The sequence below is a fragment of the Mytilus californianus genome, unplaced genomic scaffold (genome assembly GCF_021869535.1).
Source record: "Mytilus californianus isolate M0D057914Y unplaced genomic scaffold, xbMytCali1.0.p SCAF_3, whole genome shotgun sequence".
NCBI classification, from domain to species: domain Eukaryota; kingdom Metazoa; phylum Mollusca; class Bivalvia; order Mytilida; family Mytilidae; genus Mytilus; species Mytilus californianus.
Genome location: NW_026262679.1, coordinates 68,212,566 through 68,227,143, shown reverse-complemented (window position 1 = coordinate 68,227,143; position 14,578 = coordinate 68,212,566). Strand labels below are relative to the sequence as shown.

The following is a 14,578-nucleotide window of genomic DNA, read 5'->3' as shown; positions in this document are numbered from 1 at the left end:
CCGATTGCACATGCTGATTAACATTATGGTATAGTTCCATAACAATTGCTTCATACAATTCCAAGATATAAGCTTCACAAAAATAGTGGAAGAAAAAAAATAATAAGAAACTTGATTTGTAATTGCTAGCAATAACGGATGGCACCCTTCCCCCATTGCCATGGTAACGGCAGCCATTTTAAAAATTCCAAAGCCAAAGAGTGCATCTACACATGCTGATTAACATTTTTGTATAGTTTCAATAAGTTTGGAGCATTTTGAAAATTTTGACATTTTTGCAGTTTCCATGGTAACGGCGGCCATTTTGGAAATTCCTAAGTCAAACTGCAAATCAGCACATGCCAGTTACCATTTCTGTGAAGTTTCTTTCCATTTGGGACACTTTGATTTTTTTCGCAATTTTGCTGTTTCCATGGAAACGGCGGCCATTTTGAACCATTCCATACCAAGGTGCACAACTTTACATGGGGGTCCTCGTTATAGTAAAGTTCCATCAGCATTGGTCCATTGAATTCCGAGAAACACGACGGACAAAATGTGTGGAAGAAGAATAAGAAAAACTAGATTTGCCATTGCAAGCAATAGCGGATGGCACCCATCCCACGTTGCCACTAAACTGCAGCCACTTTGAAAATTCCAAAATCAAATATCATTTCCTGACATGCCATGTAACATTCCTGTAAATTTTTAGAAAAATTTGGAGTATTTTGAAATTTTTGAAATTTTGGCTGTTTCCATGGTAACGAAGAGCATTTCCAAAATTCCAAAGACAGATGAGGCATTGACATATGCCATGGTACATATCCATAAAGTTTCATAAGGTTTCATTGAAAATTCTAAAAGAAAATACAGCTTTTATGTGTTTTCCCATAGGGTCAATGTTAAACGTTTCTCCAGTTTCCATGGCAATGGCAGCCATTTTGGAAATTCTAAGTACTGTTGGTATCTCGGGGCACCACCACTAACATTTGTACAAAGTTTCATAAGGTTGGCTCTTATAACGAAAGAGTTAGAATTTTGATTTTTTTTTACATTATTTTACTAGTAGTTTCCATGGTAACCGTGGCCATCTTGCACATTCCAAAGTCAGGTGCACAACTTCATAAGGTGGTCAACATTATAGCATAGTTTCACCAAGATTGATCCATCCAATAACGAGAACTGCCGTGGACAAAAAGTGTGGAAGAATAAAAATAATAAGAAAAAAAGAAACGAACAATAACAATATGTCACCCCAACTCCGTTGAGGGTGCCATAAAAAAAGGAAACGTAGAATAACAATACGTCACCCCAACTCCGTTGAGGGTGCCATAATAATAAAAAAAAAGAAACGTAGAATAACAAAATGTCACCCCAACTCCGTTGAGAATGCCATAATAAGAAAAAAAACAAACGTAGAATAACAATATGTCACCCCAACTCCGTTGAGGGTGCCATAATCAGAAAAAAAAGAAACGTAGAATAACAATATGTCACCCCAACTCCGTTGAGGGTGCCATAATAATAAAAAAAAACAAACGGAGGAAAAGCAATATGTCACCCGACATTGTCGATCGGTAGACATAACTAGATTTGCAATTGCAAGCAATAGCGGATGGCACCCTTCCCCCGTTGCCAGGTGAGTGACAGCCATTTAGAAAAATCCAAAGTCAAAGAGTGCATCTACACATGCAAATTATCCTTTTTGTAAAGTTTCATCAATTTTGGAGCATTTTGAAATTTTTGAATTTTTTGCTATTTCCATGGTAACGGGTACATTTTTCAAAATTCAAAAACAGGTGCCACTTTGAGATATGCCATGTTACATATCCATTCAAGGTTTGATCTGATATTCTTGCAGAAAATGCAGCTTCAATGTGTTTTGCCAAAGGGTCAATGTTAAACTTTCGCCCTGTTTCCATGACAATGGCGGCCATTTTGGAATTTCCTAATATTGCATGCACATCTAGGGATACCAGGCAACATTTCCATAAAGTTTCATCCAGTTAGGTCTTATAATGAAAGATTTAGAATTTGCATTTTTTTTTCACATTTTATCAGTTTCCATGGCAACGGCAGCCATCTTGATGATGCCATACCCCGATTGCAAATCTGCACATGCTGGTTAACATTATGGTATAGTTCCATAACAATTGCTTCATACAATTCCAAGATATAAGCTGAACAAAAATAGTGGAAGAAAAAAAATAATAAGAAAAAAAGAAACGTAGAATAACTCCGTTGAGGGTGCCATAATTAGATTTGTAATTGCTAGCAATAACGGATGACACTCTTCCCCCATTTCCAGGCGAGCGGCAGCCATTTAGAAAATTCCAAAGTCAAAGAGGGCATCTACACATGCAAATTATCATATTTGTATAGTTTGATTAAGTTTGGAGCATTTCGAAATTTAAGACATTTTTGCTGTTTCCATGGTTACCGCGGCCATTTGAAAATTCCAACTTCAAAATGCAACTGTGCTTATGCCAGTTACCATTTCTGTAAAGTTTCATCCAGTTTGCAGCATTTTGATTTTTTTGAAACTTTAGACATTTTTGCTGTATCCATGGTTACAGTGGATAATTCCAAAATTCTAAAGGCACACATCTCATTGCCACGTGTCATGTTATATATCAATACAGTTTCATTGACTTTGGTCAAATACTCTTTAAGAAAATGCTGATTTTATGCATTTTCCCATAGGGTCAATGTTAAACTTGCCCCCAATTTCCATGACAACGGCAGCCATTTTGGAAATTCCAACACCAGTTACCACTTCTACACATGCCAGTCAACATTATTGTGAAGTTTCATAAAGTTTGAAGCATTCTGAAAATTTTGAAAATTTTGCTGCTGTATCCATGGTAACATAGTAGTTGTAATGACTGTGAAAATCATCCAAATCCTGAATATAATGGACAACTACATTGTATAAAAATTTGATGATTTCAAGTTATAGCATACCCACATTATTCACCAAACCCTTAAGTTTTGGAGCATTTTGACCTTTTTGCATTGTTTCCATGGTAACGGCAGACATTTTCGAAATTCCAACGCCAAATTCCACATCTACCAATGTTGCTCATCGTTACTATAAAGTTTTATTAAATTTGAAGCATTTTGATATTTTTGAAATTTTTGGTGTAGTTTCCATGGCAACATAGTAGTTCCAATGATTGCCAAAATCATACCAAAACCAGTATATAGTGGGCACCTACATTATTTTAAAATATAATGATTCTAAGTTTAAGCATATCGTAATAATTCACCAAAACCAAAAACTGGATTTTTTTCACGTTTGTGTAGTTTCCATGGAAACGGCAGCCATTTTGAAAATTCCAAAATCGGATGGCACATCTACACATGACTGGTCACATTACTGTCATTACTTTCATAAAGATTGGACCAAATCTAGATTTTTCGCATTTTTGTTGTTTCCATGGCAACGGCGGCCATTTTGGAAATTTCAAAGTCAAATTCCAAATCTACATACACTAGTTAACATCTCTGTAAAATTTCATTAAATTTGAAGCATTTTAAAAAAAATTTAAATTTTTGCAGTTTCCATGGTAACGGCGGCCATTTGAAAAATTCCAAAGTGGAATTACAACTACATATGGTGCTACCTGTAATAATCTATCATTATATAACATAAAAAGTGCATAGGAATAATTCAACACTATCACATGACTAATCAAATGACTATTGTTCTATAATGTTCCATGAAAATTGACCCCCTAAAATAATGCCAAGATGACCCCGGGCTGAAATAAAAAATGTGGAATGGACACCTGGACATCGGTCTCTTGTATTACACAAAACTTAAAGGTTCTACCAGGAGCGAATCAATAGTCGAAAAATGACCCCAAACATGTTCCGGCCCTCAAATAGTGCCAAGTTGACCCCCATTTGAAATAATAATTAGTGAATGCATCCCTAGGGATACTACCCCAACATCATACCAAATATAAAGTTTCCATCATTTAAGGCTTGGAAAAAAATGGTCGGACAAATTAGGGTTAAGAAGAATAATAATAACTAGATTTGCCATTGCAAGCAATAGCGGATGGCACCCTTCCCCCATTGCCAGGCGAGCGGCAGCCATTTAGAAAATTCCAAAGTCAAAGAGGGCATCTACACATGCAAATTATTATTTTTGTATAGTTTCATTAAGTTTGGAGCATTTTGAAATTTTGGACATTTTTGCTGTTTCCATGGTTACGGCGGCCATTTTGAAAATTCCAACTGCAAAATGCAACTCTGCCTATGCCAGTTACCATTTCTGTTAAGTTTCATCCAGTTTGCAGCATTTTGATTTTTATTTAAATTTTGGACATTTTTGCTGTTTTCATGGTTACAGTGGATAATTCCAAAATTCTAAAAGCAGACATCTAATTGCCACAGGTCATGTTATATATCAGTACAGTTTCACTGCCTTTAATGGAATACTCTTTAAGAAAATGCTGATTTTATGCATTTTCCCATAGGGTCAATGTAAAACTTGCCCCATGTTTCCATGACAACGGCGGCCATTTTGGACTATCCAAATATTGTCTTGACATCTTAGCATACTGGGTTACATTTTCATAAAGTTTCATCCAGTTGGGTCTTATATCGGAAGAGTTAGAATTTTTAATATTTTAGCTGTTTCCATGGTAACGGCAGCCATTTTGAAAATTTCAAAGTCAAACTGCAAATCAGCACATGCCAGTAACCATTCCTGTGGAGTTTCTTACAGTTTGGAACACTTTGATTTTTTTCGCATTTTTGCTGTTTCCATGGAAACGGCGGCCATTTTTTACCATTCCATAGCAAGGTGCACAACTTTACATGGGGGTACTCATTATAGTAGAGTTCCATCAACATTGGTCCATTGGATTCCAAGATTTCGCGCGGACAAAATGTGTGGAAGAAAAATAAGAAAAAAAAGAAACGTAGAATAACAGTATGTCACCCCAACTCCGTTGAGGGTGCCATAACTAGAATTGCCATTGCAAGCAATAGCGGATGTCATCCTGGTCTGCCAATTGCCACTAAACAGCAGCCATTTCGAAATTTTCCATCAATGAATGCAGATTTATGCATGACAAGAGATCTATCTGTTTTAAATTCCAATGAATTTGGAGCATTTTGATATTTTTTGTATTTTTGCTGTTTCCATGGTAACGGCCGCCATTTTAAAAATTTCAAAGTCAAACTACTGCTGCATATTGTTTTCCCCATAATAATATACCATCATATTACATTTAATGTCTGTAGAACTATTTTAACACTAATGTTCTGGAATGTTCCATGAAAAATTCACCCCCTCAAATTATGCCAAAGAGATCCCCCAGTTGAAATAAAAATGTTCTATGTTGAAGTGTGCATGAGTCTCTTAATATCATAGAAGTTTCATATAAATTGGAACACATTTCTATTTTTCACATTTTTGCAATGGCAGCCAGTCAGGTGCACACCTACACATGGTGGTTAACATTATGGTATAGGTCCATCACAATTGGTCCATTCAATTCCGAGAACTAAGCTGGACAAAAAGTGTTGAATAAGAATAATAAAAAAAAGAATCGAACAATAACAATATGTCACCCAACCTCCGTCAGGGTGACATAACTAGAATTGCTTTGGCAAGCAATAGCGGATGTCACCCTTCCCCCACTGCCACTAAGTGGCAGCCATTTCGAAAATTTTAAACAGTGGATGCACATATATGCATTGCTATACACCTTTCTACAAATTTTCAGAACATTAAGAGCTTTTTGAAATTTTTCACATTTTTGATGTTTCTATGGCAACGGCGGCCCTTTTGGAAATTCCAAAGTGAATAGTCTGATCTATACTTGCCAGTTAACATTTATATTAAGTTTCATAAAATTTGGAGCATTTTTGAAATTTTTGAAATTTTTGCTGTTTCCATGGTAACGGTGATTAAATCCAAATTCCAAAGACATATGCCACACTGAATGATGACATGTTACATATGATTGAAGTTTCATTTGGTTTAATCTTATATTCTTTAAGAAAATGCTCCTTTAATATGTTTTTCCATAGTGTCAATGTTAAACTTTTGCCCAGTTTCCGTGGTAATGGCAGCCATTTTGGAATTTCTAAATATAGTCGGTGCTTCCACACATACCAGGCAACATTTCCATAAAGTTTCATTTGGTTTGGTCTAATAATAAAAGAATTAGCTTTTTGAAAATTTTTCCCATTGTTGCGGTTTCCATGGAAACGGTGGCCATTTAAAAAATTCCAAAGGTGTCCTGCATAACTAGAGTTGGTGGTCCTCATTATGGTACACATTCGTTATGATTGGTCCACTAATCTATGAGAAAACTCTAGGACAAAAAAGGTGGAATAATAATAATAATAATAACTAGACTTGCCATTGCAAGCAATAGCGGATGTCACCCGCCCCCATTGCCACAGTTACGGCAGCCATTTTGAAGATTTCAAAATCGAATGCCAGATAAATATATGCCAGTTAACATTTCTGTAAAGTTTCAGTTGATTTGGAGCACTTTGAAATATATCACATTTTTGCTGTTTCCATGGCAACGGTGGCCATTTTGGAAATGCAAAAGTCAAAAGTCTCATCTGTGCTTGCCAATTAACATTGATATTAAGTTTCATTAAATTTGGAGCATTTTGAAATTTTTACACATTTTTGAATTTGTGCTGTTTCCATCGTTTCCAAAATTTCAAAAAAGACAGATGCATATTGGCACATGACAGGGAACATTGCATGAAAGAATCTTTAACCTACCATGTTAAGTGAGTAAATGCCACTTAAAGAATTTTCCCATAGGGTCCAATGTTAAAACTTTGTCTCCGTTTTCCATGGCAATGGCGGCAATTTTGGAAATTTCCAAATCAAATGCCAGATGTGCATATGCCAATTAACATTTCTGTAAAGTTTCACTAAGTTTGGAAAACTTTCCTATTTTTCGCATTTGTGCTGTTTCCATGGTAACGGTGGCCATTTTAAAAATTCCGAAGATGTCCTGCACAACTTTAGATGGTGGACCTCATTATGGTAACCATTCAATAGGATTGGTCCACTAAACTCCCAGGAATGCTTCGGACAAAAAAGGTTGAAGAAAAATAATAATAAAAAGAAACGGAGGAAAAGCAATATGTCACCCGACATTGTCGATCGGGTGACATAATAAAGAAACGGAGGAAAACCAATATGTCACCCGACATTGTCGTACGGGTGACATAACTAGATTTGTAATTGCTAGCAATAACGGATGGCACACTTCCCGCATTGCCAGGGTAACGGCAGCCATTTTGAAAATTCCTCAATCAAAGAGTGCATCAAAACTTGCAAATTAACACTTTTTTAAAGTTTCATAAATTTTGGAGCTTTTTAAAATTTTTGACATTTTTGCAGTTTCCATGGTAACAGCGGCCATTTTGAAAATTCCGAAGTCAAACTGTAAATCAGCACCTGCCAGTTATCATTCCTGTGAAGTTTCTTCCACTTTGGAACACTTTGATTTTTTTCGCATTCTTGCTGTTTCCTAATAACAGTGGCCATCTTGACCATTCCAAAGTCAGAGGGATAACTTCGCATGGTGGTCAACATTATAACATAGTTCCATCAACTTTGGTCCATTCTATTCTGAGAACTGCTCCGGACAAAAATAGTGGAAGAAAAATAATAATAAAAAAAAGAAAAAAAAGAAACGTAGAATAACAATATGTCACCCCAACTCCGTTGAGGGTGCCATAATAATAATAATAAGAAACGGGACAAAAACATAAAGTCCCCAAAACTCCGTTTTGGCGACTTAATAATAAGAAAAAAAAAAGAAACGTAGAATAACAATATGTCTGCCAAATCCGTTGAGGGTGCCATAATAAGAAAAAAAGAAACGTAGAATAACAATATGTCACCCCAACTCCGTTGAGGGTGCCATAACAAGTAATCCTGTGTTAGGATGCTAACACAAAAGTCGCCAAAACGGCCCCCAACCATTGTTCTGCTGTTTCCATGGTAACGGCAGCCATTTTCAAATTTCAAAGTTGGATAGCACATCTACACATGACAGGTCACATACCTTACAAGTTTCATAAAAATTGGACCAATTTTTAAATTGTGGCATTCGTGTTTCCATGGTTACGGCGGCCATTTTGGAAATTCCAAAATCAAATGCCACATCTACATAAGACAGTCAACATTTGTGTAAAGTTTCATTTAGTTTGAAGCATTTTGAATTTGTTGACATTTTTGCAATTTCCATGGTAACGACAGCCATTTGTAAAATTTCAAAGTTGGATGGCACATCTACACATGACAGGTCACATTACTGTCAAGTTTCATAAAAATTGGACTAAATCTAAATTTTTCGAATTTTTGGTGTTTCCATGGCAACGGCGGCCATTTTGGAAATTCCAAAGTCAAATTCCAAATCTACATATACTCGTTAACATCTCCGTAAAATTTCAATAAATTTGAAGCATTATAAAAAAAATCACATTTTTGCAGTTTCCATGGTAACGGCGGCCATTTTAAAAATTCCAAAGTCAAATTACAGCTACATATGGTGCTACCTGTAATAATCAATCATTATATAACTTAAAAAGTACATAGGAATAACTCAACACTATCACATGACTAATCACATTTTTCACTATTGTTCTAGAATGTTCCATGAAAATTGACCCCCTAAAATAATGCCAAGATGACCCCGGGCTGAAATAAAAAATGTGGAATGGACACCTGGACATCGGTCTCTTGTATTACACAAAACTTAAAGGTTCTACCAGTAGCGAATCAATATTCGAAAAATGACCCAACCCATGTTCCGGCCCCCAAAAAGTGCCAAGTTGACCCCCATTTGAAATAAAAAACAGCGAATGCACCCCTAGGGATACTACCCAAACATCATACCAAATATAAAGTTTCCATCATTTAAGGCTTGGAAGAAAATGGTCGGACAAATAAGGGTTAAGAATAATAATAATAACTAGATTTGCCATTGCAAGCAATAGCGGATGGCACCCTTCCCACATTGCCACTAAACTGCAGCCATTTTGAAATTCTAAAATTCCAAAATCAAATATCAATTCAGCACATGCCTATTAACATATCTGTAACGTTTCATAAGGTTTGGAGCATTTTGAAATTTTTGAACATTTTTGCTGTTTCCATGGTAACGGTGACCATTTCCAAAATTCCAAAGACAGATGCCACATTGGCACATGCAATTGTTTTTGTGATTTTACTTTTTACATATAAATACAGTTTCATTGGGTTTAATTTAATATTCTTTAAGAAAATGCAGCTTTAATGTGTTTTCCCATAGGGTCAATGTTAAACTTTCGCCCTGTTTCCATGACAATGTCAGCCATTTTGGAATTTCTAAATATTGTCTGTACATCTAGGCATACCAGGTAACATTACCATAAGGTTTCATCCAGTTAGGTCTTATAATGAAAGATTTAGAATTTTGATTTTTTTTTACATTTTTTTAGTTTCCATGGCAACGGTGGCCATCATGCACATTCCAAAGTCCACTGCACAACTTCACATGGTGGTCAACATTAGAGCATAGTTCCATCAAGATTTTTTCTTCTAATTCCGAGAAATACCATGGACAAAAAATGTGGAAGAATAAAAATAAAAATAAGAAAAAAAGAACGGAACAATAACAATATGTCACCCCAACTCCGTTGAGGGTGCCATAATAACTAGATTTGTAATTGCCAGCAATAACGGATGGCACCCTCGTCTCCCAATTGTCAGGCGAGCGGCAGCCATTTTGAAAATTCCAAAGTCAAAGAGCGCATCTACACATGTTTGTTAACATTGTTTAAAATTTCATTTCATTTGGAGCATTTTGAAATTTTTGAAATTTTTGCTGTTTCCATGGTAACGGTTACCATTTCCAAAATTCCAAAGACATGTGCCACTTTGGGACATGCCAAGTAGCATATCAATAAAGTTTCATTATGTTTGATCTAACATTCCTGTACAAAATGCAGCTTTAATGTATTTTCCCATAGGGCTAATGCTAAACTTTTGCCCTGTTTCCATGACAATGGCGGCCATGTTGGAACTTCTGAATATTGTCCGCACATCTAGGCATGCCAAGTAACATTTCCATAAAGTTTCATCCTGTTATGACTTATAATGAAAGATTTAGAATTTTGAAATTTTTTCGCATTTTAGCAGTTTCCATGGTAACCGTGGCCATCTTGCCCATTCCAAAGTCAGATAGACAACTTCACATGGTGGTCAACATTATAACATAGTTCCAACAACTTTGGTTCATTCAATTCCTAGAACTGCTCCGGACAAAAATAGCGGAAGAAAAATAATAATAACTAGATTTGCCATTGCAAGCAATGGCGGATGTCACCCTTCCCACATTGCCACTAAACTGCAGCCATTTTGAAAATTTAAGACAAACAATGGACATGCATCTACAGATGTCTATTGACATTGTTGTAAAGTTTCAATTTTGGAGCGTTTTGAAATTTTTGAAATTTTTGTTGTTTCTATGGAAACGGCAGCCATTTTAGAAATTCCAAAGTCGAATAGCAACTCGTGATGTGCCACTTAACACTTCTGTAAGTTATCAGAAAGTGTGGAACATTTTGAAATTTGTTGATATTGCTGCTATTTCCATGGTAACGGTAACCATTTCCAAAATTCCAAAGACACCTACCACATTGGCACATGATAAGCAACATACCATTAAAGATTCAATGGTTTGTTATACCATGTTAAGAGTGCTAATCATATTTAGTTTCCATGGCAATATAGTAGTTCCAAAGATTCTCAGAATCGTCTAAAACCTGTATATAGTGGACACCAACTGTATATATAAATTTGATGATTTTAAGTTCAAGCATACTCAAAATATTAGCCAAAAACTAAAATTTTATTTTTCACATTTGTTCTGTTTCCATGGTAACGGTCGACATTTTGAAAATGCCATACCCCGATTGCACAATTTTATATAGTGGTCCACATTATGGTATAGTTCAATCAATATTGTTCAAGCCAATAAACTGAGGCCATTTCTAAATTTAAAACAGTCAATGCACGTAAATATGTCATAACATATTCGTCGGTTAATTTTCAGGAAGTTTGGACCATTTTTCATTTTTTCACATTTTTGCAGTTTCCATGGCAACGGCGGCCATTTTGGAAATTCCAAAGTCAAAAGTCTTATCTTTACTTACCAGTCAACATTGATATAAAGTTTAAGTTTGGAGCATATTGAAATTTTTGAACATTTCTGCTGTTTCCATGGTAACGGTGACCATTTTCAAAATTCCAATGACACCTGCAACATTAGCACATGACAGGGACATTACCATTAAATATCCACTGAATTTTGACCTACCATATTCATGTGAATGCTACTTTAAGGTTTTCCCATAGGGGTTAATGTTAAACATATCCAGTTGCCATGGCAATATAGTAGTTCCAAAGATTCTCATAATCATCTAAAACCTGTATATAGTGGACAGCAGTAATGTATAAAAAGTTGATGATTCTAAGTTCAGGCATACTCTAATTATTGACAAAAAACAAAAAAATATTTTTTCTCATTTATTCTGTTTCCATGGTAACGGTGGCAATTTTGAAAATGCCATACCCCGATTGCACAACTTCACATAGTGGTCCACATTATGGTAAAGTTCCATCAACATTGGTCTACTCAATTCCGAGAAATAGCATGGACAAAAAGTGTGGAAGAATAAATATAACTAGATTTGCCATTGCAAACAATACCGGATGGCACCCTTTCCCCCATTGCCAGGCGAGCGGCAGCCATTTAGAAAATTCCAAATTCAAAGAGTGCATCTACACATGCAAATTATCATTTTTGTATAGTTTGATTAAGTTAAGAGCATTTCGAAATTTTAGACATTTTTGCTGTTTCCATGGTTACCGCGGCCATTTTGAAAATTCCAAAGTCGAAAGTCGCATCTTGACACGCCAGCTATCATTACAGTACATTTTTAGACCATTTGGAGTATTTTGAAAATTATAACTTTTTGGTCGTTTCCATGGTTACGGCGGCCATTTTGAAAATTTCAAAATCATATTTCAACTGTACATATGGCAGTTTACATTTTTGGTAAGTCTCATCAAGTTTGGTGCATTTTGAAATTTTTATAGTTTCCATGGTAACGGTAGCCATTTTCAAAATTCCAAAGCCATATACCACTTTGACTCATTATATGTTACATACCCATAAAATTTCTATGGGTTTAATATTATATTCTTTAAGAAAAAGCAGCGTAAATGTTTTTTCCCATAGAGCCAATGTTAAACTTTCGCCCTGTTTCCATGACAATGGCGGCCATTCTAGAATTTCTCAATAAGTACATACATCTAGGCATACCAAGTTACATTTCAATAAAGTCTCATCCAATTGGGTTTTATAATAAAAGATTTGGATTTTTGATTTTTTTTTTACATATTTACCGTTTTCATGGAAACGGTGGCCATCATGCAGATTCGCAAGTCTACTGCAATTCTTCACATGGTGGTCCTTAATATAGTAGAGTTCCATCAACTTGGATTCCGAGAAATTAGCTGGACAAAATGTGTGGAAGAAAAATAATAAAAACTAGATTTGCCATTGCAAGCAATAGCGGATGGCACCCTTCCCCCATTGCCAGGCGAGCGGCAGCCATTTAGAAAATTCCAAAGTCAAAGAGTGCATTAACACATGCAAATTATCATTTTTGTTAAGTTTCATTTAGTTTGGAGCATTTTGAAATTTTGGACATTTTTGCTGTTTCCATGGTTACGGCAGCCATTTTGAAAAATCCAACTTCAAAATGCAACTCTGCCCATGCCAGTAACTATTTCTGTAAAGTTTCATCCAGTTTGCAGCATTTTGATTTTTTTTGAAATTTTGGTCATTTTTGCTGCATCCATGGTTACAGTGGATAATTCCAAAATTCTAAAAGCAGACATCTCATTGCCACATGTCATGTTATATATCAGTACAGTTTCATTGACTTTGGTGAAATACTCCTTAAGAAAATACTGATTTTATGCATTTTCCCAAAGGGTCAATGTTAAACTTGGCCTCAGTTTCCATGACAACGGCGGCCATTTTGGACTATCCAAATATCGTCTTGACTTCTTGGCATACTGGGTAACATTTTCATTAAGTTTCATCCAGTTGGGTCTTATATCGAAGGAGTTAGAATTTTTGATATTTTAGCTGTTTCCATGGTAACGGCAGCCATTTTGAAAATTCCAAGGTCAAACTGCAAATCAGCACATGTCAGTTACCTTTCCCGTGGAGTTTCTTCCAGTTTGGAACACTTTGATTTTTTTCGCATTTTTGCTGTTTCCATGGAAACGGCGGCCATTGTTAACCATTCCATAGCAAGGTGCACAACTTTACATGGGGGTCCTTATTATAGTAGAGTTCCATCAACATTGGTCCATTGGATTCCAAGAACTCGCGCGGACAAAATGTGTGGAAGAAAAATAAGAAAAAAAAAGAAACGTAGAATAACAATATGTCACCCCAACTCAGTTGAGGGTGCCATAACTAGATTTGCCATTGCAAGCAATAGCGGATGTCACCTTCCCCCATTGACACTAAGCGGCAGCCTTTTTCGAAAATTTTAAACAGTGAATGCGCATAACTGCATTGCTATACATCTTTCTGTAAATTTTCAGTACATTTAGAGTATTTTGGAATTTTTCACATTTCAGCGGTTTCCATGGCAACGGCAGCCAATTTTAAGATTCTAAAGTCAAAAGTCTCATCTATACTTGCCAGTTAACAATCATATTTAGTTTCATTAAGTTTGGAGCATTTTTAATATTTTTGACATTTTTGCAGTTTCCATGGCAACTGTGGCCATTTTGAAAATTCTGAAGTCAAAAGTCTCATCTATACTTGCCAGTTAACAGTCATAATAAGTTTCATTAAGTTTGGAGCATTTTGAAATTTTGTACATTTTTGCTGGTTTCCGTGGTAACAGAGACCATTCCAAAAAATTTAATTACAGATGCCACATTGGTACATGGAACATACCATCAAAGTTTCACTGGATTTGACCTACCATTTTAAGAGAGGAAATGCTACTTTAAGGTTTTTGGAGCATTTTGACAAATTTTGCATTGTTTCCATGGTAACGGCAGTCATTTTGGAAATTTCAAAGCCAAATGCCACATCTACAAATGCCGCTCATCGTTACTGTGAAGTTTCATTAAGTTTGGAGCATTTTGAAATTTTTGAAATTTTTGGTGTAGTTTCCATGGCAACATAGTAGTTCCAATGATTGTCAAAATCAGTCAAAACTTGTATATAGTGGACAACTACATTGTATTAAAATTTAATGATTTTAAATCTAAGCATTCTCAAATAATTCACCAAACTCCAAAATTTTATTTTTTCACCTTTTTTCGGTTTCCATGGTGATGGCAGCCATTTTTTAGTTCCAAAGTTGCACTGCAACTCGCAAGTCAGGGTTCCTTGTTATAGTAAACAATCATTTAGATTGGTTCCTTTGGCTCTGAGAAAACTCCCGGACAAAATTAGGTGGAAGAAAAATAATAATAATAATAATACTGACAGAAACAGAGGAAAAGCAATATGTC

General features: G+C 35.6%; 2 long non-coding RNA genes across 2 annotated transcripts in view; one reads left to right on the top strand and one right to left on the bottom strand.

The window, feature by feature from the left end:
* Window positions 1-1,047: 1,047 nt before the first annotated feature.
* Window positions 1,048-14,578, bottom strand: part of LOC127733232 (uncharacterized) — a 70,206-nt gene continuing 56,675 nt past the window's right edge. Inside the window, exon 2 of the long non-coding RNA XR_007996934.1 lies at window positions 1,048-1,238. This is a non-coding gene — a long non-coding RNA (uncharacterized LOC127733232). The remainder of the gene's footprint in view (window positions 1,239-14,578) is intronic.
* Window positions 4,598-13,520, top strand: LOC127733227 (uncharacterized). The gene is made up of 2 exons (XR_007996928.1): window positions 4,598-4,795; window positions 13,357-13,520. It is a non-coding gene; the product is annotated as an uncharacterized LOC127733227 (long non-coding RNA).